The sequence below is a fragment of the Urocitellus parryii genome, chromosome 5 (genome assembly GCF_045843805.1).
Source record: "Urocitellus parryii isolate mUroPar1 chromosome 5, mUroPar1.hap1, whole genome shotgun sequence".
NCBI lineage: Eukaryota > Metazoa > Chordata > Mammalia > Rodentia > Sciuridae > Urocitellus > Urocitellus parryii.
The window spans coordinates 184,081,363-184,086,613 of record NC_135535.1 but is presented as its reverse complement, the minus strand read 5'-3'; the positions used below and the strand labels follow the sequence as shown (position 1 = coordinate 184,086,613).

The 5,251-nt window shown below is 38.8% G+C and overlaps 1 pseudogene; it reads right to left on the bottom strand.

Annotated features, from left to right (window-relative positions):
* Positions 1–858: 858 nt before the first annotated feature.
* LOC113196154 (synaptophysin-like protein 1 pseudogene) lies at positions 859–1,664 on the bottom strand (annotated as a pseudogene).
* Positions 1,665–5,251: the final 3,587 nt, after the last annotated feature.

Sequence of the window (5,251 nt, the reverse complement as noted above, 5' to 3'; positions counted from 1 at the left end):
TTTTTAACCCTCTGCATAGGGTCTGCAATAAAGGGTAGATCATTTATTCTACTGGCAAGGAGACTAGGTCTCAATCTGCACTTAGATGGCATGAGCAACAAAACACAGCAAACAAATATCATTGAGTAATGCCTATACATATAACACCATCTAGCTGAACCGTGTTCTACTTATATGCCAAGCCTATTAAACCACCAGCAAAATGGAAGCTTACACATAATGCAACAGAAGTACTTAACCACACATCTGTTAGAAATTTCCAAATCTCTGCTCCTAACGCAATTTTAGTACATCTATAAAGTACAGCAAGTCATTTAGGAAAATAAAAATAAAACATACCTAATCTTTGCTAGTACAAATTGTTTTAGAATATGAAGAATATTCAGATATAAAATTTGAACTAAATATGTTTTTTTTCTAAATATGATTTATATAATCAAGGTTTTCTTAAACATAGGTCTTAGGTATATTATCTATACAAACTTACAGTAGTGTTTATTCCAAATAAAGATTTTTTTCCTATTATGATATGATAATATAACCATTTTCTGAATGAACTATTAAGGCTTAAGGTGTAAACATGTTGGAAGGCAAACAATGAAGAAATTACTGTTCATTTACAAATGTGTATCATCTCATAATAGGCCCCTGAATTTTCAAATTTTCATGTCAGTATACTTTTACATCTTAAATTCCTTAGGAAAGGCACAAGTTTTATGTAAAAAAAAAAGCAGCAAAATTTTAAACCCACCAATTTATTGAAAAAGCCATTACTTTTATTAGAAAGTATTTTATTTTAATAAAATACTTTTTAAAAAAAGTATTATTTTATTATTTTTATTTTATTAGCTTCTGAAGATGTTGGCAACAAGGTCATAGTACAGACACATACTTCATACAGTGTATCTCTCTCTCCCTTCAATTATATTCCAGCAGGAGGTGGCACACCTCCTTGGCTATGGGAAGCAGAAGTATTTGATGGACTATGTAAGCTTGTCTCTTTGTACACAAACCAAGCATTTCCTCCACAAAGTATCATATTCAGAAAGCCAAAAATCACAGATACATTTAGGGATCCCATACTAGTCACAGAATGAAAATAACACATCACTCTGGCTGTTTACAGAAGAAAGTTCCTGAAGAATATTATGACCAGTAGCTATTTTAATATCTGTAAGGGCTATAGCCCAGGCCAATGTGCTCACCCACCACAAAAAAGTGGCAACCAGAGTAACAACAAAGTCAATCATGGGAAGTTTACGACTATCCCGGTATAGATTCGTGTAACCAACATAAAGCAGATGTTGTACAAGAATACAACAGCAATGCAGTACAAGAATACAAAGACTGCAAATGTAACATAGAATTGTGCAGAAGAGGAGTAATCTCCTATGAGGAAATGACTTGACCAATTTCCATTGCACACATTTACAACAGGATGTGAACGAAATGATGCTTGATTCAACCTGAATGGATAACTGAAAGTAGCTTCAACAGTATGATTTTCATTAACTTTTAAAAGAGGACAATTCACTAGAATTTCTGTTTTGCCCTTAAAACCTCCACAGGTGGCAAAGGCAAAGATGGAAGCAATCCACTGCAGGATCTTGATGAAACCGATCGGCTCCTTGAGCGGGGTTGAGGTTGATCTGGAAGGCGGACATCCTCTGAGGGAAGGAGGGAAGAAAGTCAGGACGGCTGGGTGAAGGAGGAGGGGATCGGCCGTGAGGCAAGCTTTCTACCAACTGAGTTATATCCCCAGCCAAGCAGACCCTCTTTAATAGAGAACAAGAACATATTTTAATAAATGTAGACACTGGCAAGCACAAGGCCCTGAGTTCGATACCGAGCACCAAAACAAAAACAAAAAAAAAAAAATGTAGACACTGGCACAGATTTATGTGAAAATCATCTGTTCACTGATTTTTTTAGCTCTATTTTTCTCAGAAATAATGCAATAGTTTGTTTTTTTTTAAATGTCAAGGTTTCCAATAGACAAGAACTATGTTACAATGAAATAAAACCCAATGAAAACTGGCTTAAGCCATTAGGGGATTTACCAGCTAGGTAACAAAAGTCCAAAGAAGAGCAGGGTCCAGGGCTGATGAATTCAGTAGCTCAATGGATTGTCTGTCTGCTTCTGCTATTCATTTCCACCAGCTGCATAGTGACTTTCATTCTAAGACTGACTCTTCTGGGGCTTTCTCATGCACATCTAGTATGAGAAGATTCCAGAAAGTTCCAGAACTCACTCTCTATGACTGCTGGGGCTGAAATATGTTGCATTCTTAACCCTGAACCTATAATGGTGCCAAGGGAGAGGCTTTTGAGGATTTGCTTTGGCCTGAGTTTCCTGACCAAGTCCTAGAGTCAGGGTTGGATGTAGCTTCTGGCAACAAGAGTGAGATAATCCAGGAGAGGTGTGATATTTCAAAGAATGTCATGATAGTAGGGAAGCAATAACAAAGTTCAGAGTGCAATATTGAAGATATGGACATTAAAGCCTCCTGTAACTTGGAAACATACAACTGGAAAGACCTTAGTAAGTAATGTTATTATTTTATATTCTATTATTATTACAGCTTTAATTGAACTCCATGGGAATGACAAGAAATAAAATCCACTTATGTGCTGAGTACCAAATCTAAAGTCTTGTGCATACTAGGCAAGTGCTCTATCAGTGAACTCAAGCTCAACATTTTAAAAAAAGATTTAATTGTAATGATAGCATTGATACAATTTTGCATTGTTTTTGTTATCATTCTAATAGGTGTATAATACTCCATTAAGTGGCTCAATGAGATCACAATTTACTTAACCATGTACTTTTGTAGGACATTTAGGTGGCTTGCAATTTTTGATATTATAAATGATCCAGGTAAAATACTTGTGATTTTTCCTTCTTGGGGGACTCATCTATGTCAGAGTGCAGTTCTTGATACAGATTTGCATACTGTGATCCATTTGTCATCAGAATGAAGACATTTGAAGCTCCTTTTATCATGAAGAGTTTTGAGTTTACCAACTGCTTTCACAATTCACTTTTTCACTCAGACTGGGACAATAAATCCTTCAAATAGAGTTTAGCTAACAGGACCCATGTAAACTTGTACAATCCTAACTCTTTGAATCTATATATGGAAGGAAGGTCACAGTCCAAAACTGGAAGGATTTAGGATAGTAAGTGATATTTTAGTGTAGTGAAGAATGGTAGGTAAATCCATGGTCTATGGAGTAAGGCAGATTTGAGTTTGAATGTATGTTCTACTTGTTCTATTATCTTTAGGAAAGTTAATAATGTTCTGGATCTCAGTTATCTGCATAAAAAGGAAATGATTATTCCTACTTTATAGTCTTGTTAGGATTGTGGAAGAAATACATACAAGCCTGGTGACTAATAAGTGTCATTTATGTTTGTTTTTATTATGATTGGGCAACTGTGAATTTGATCCCAGACCAAGACTGAGACACATGATATAGCATGTGTAGCAGAATTTTTTTATATGATACAATGAATCAAATTCTGACTCATTCCCTGAACCAGTGTCACCTTTTTAAATGAACAGAGCAATTCCATTTCTTCACTGAACCTTAAGGGAAAAACCAGGAGGGCCAGGCCCTGACCAGTGCAGGCACCCAGGTTTTGTAATCCTCAGAAGATGTTCCTTGTCAACACTCCCAGCAGGACATTGGTTGTTTATGAAGTGGCCCATTTTATGGCTGAAAGCACTAGTGACTGGGAAGGGCTGAATCTTAAGCAGCCTGAGTTTTGTCCCTGTAACTTCTGTCCCTTGGCTATAGTTCTGTCCTTGGAGAAGTACAGAATTGGTACATTGTGGAGGCAGGGAGAGTTGGAATTCAATCCTGGCTCCATTAGTTGTTTCCTTGGGCAAGTGACTTAAACTCTCTGAGACTATAAAACAGGAATAATAATAGCTCATGCCAAATACAGTTGTTGCCAGATTGAATGAACAGCCCCCAGGCACATAGCAATATATGCCTCCTCTGGTCATTTATTTCCCTGATATGGAGAAGGATGATGGTGGTATGGGTATGTCGAGTCCCTGTCACATTCAGTTAGGCAAGCTGGTTCTTCTCAGTAAAGTCAAACTAGGATCCTTATTACTGGAATAGAAACTAATCGTGGGTGTGGAGACATCAGGAAAGACCAACAAATGGTTTTCATATTTCTTCTACCACAGTGTACCGAAAGGTATAATGCCTTCGGTGACTGCCGCTGGTTTAGGTGAACAGTGGATTCAGTGCTTTTCCTCTGGGGCAGGGAGGATGTGTTCTAAGAGGACTGTGTAGTTTTTGGAAGCTCTTCTATTGTGGGGTGGCCAGCACCCCACCAAGGTAGTTTCTGGCTCAGAAAGTGTGAGATGCTTAAAAAAAAAAAAGAAAGTCTGAAATAATTAGTAAAAAGTAATTATTTCAGACATTAGATAAAGAGGAGTGTCATATAGGTTTTCCAGTTCTGTTATTAGCTGGGACTGAACAACTAAAAAATGTCTCTGGTTCTTTATTTAATGTAGAGCGCATCAAAGGTAGGGATAAGGTTTCAGTGGGAGGAGTCTTGATTCTTGGTGTGGCAGGGGTCTTGCATTTTACAGGTTAATTGGCATCTTGGCAAGCTACACCCATCTCCGAGAGGCTGTGTGGTTCCAGAGGGTCACCCCATCTCAGGTGCTATGCTGAGTTGTTGATGGAGCTAGGTAGGAAGCCATATGTAACTGGGCAGTCTCAAACGAGCAGGGTTGCTGCTGGGAGTTCGAAATACCAGGCTTTCCTGCCCAATGGCTTCCACATCGATTTGGTTCATGCACATTTCACAGATGGCTCCCTGAACTCTCCCAATCCAGGGAGGTTCTGAGAGCCCCCAGGAGAGGTGTGTGTCCCTCTTTCCCACTCCCAATCTTGAGAGTCACTGAAATGGACACCAGGAAGCCCGCTGTCTCTTGATGTCTCTATGCAAACACTGGGATTGATTGCACAGGTTAGGGAAATGGTTCTCAAAGTACGGTCACTGAACAGGTAACACCAATATTATCAGGAAACTTATTAGAAAAGCAGATGTTGAGCTCCACCGAAACCTACAGCAATGTGTGGTTTAACAAGCCTTCCAGGTGATTCTGTGACATGCTCAAGTGCTCATCAGTGGGATAAGGAAGCAGAGAAAGCCACAGGAGCTGGATTCATTACCCCACCTAGCAAGTCTGGGCTCCCCCTGCCCTGCTTTGGGTTCAGATTG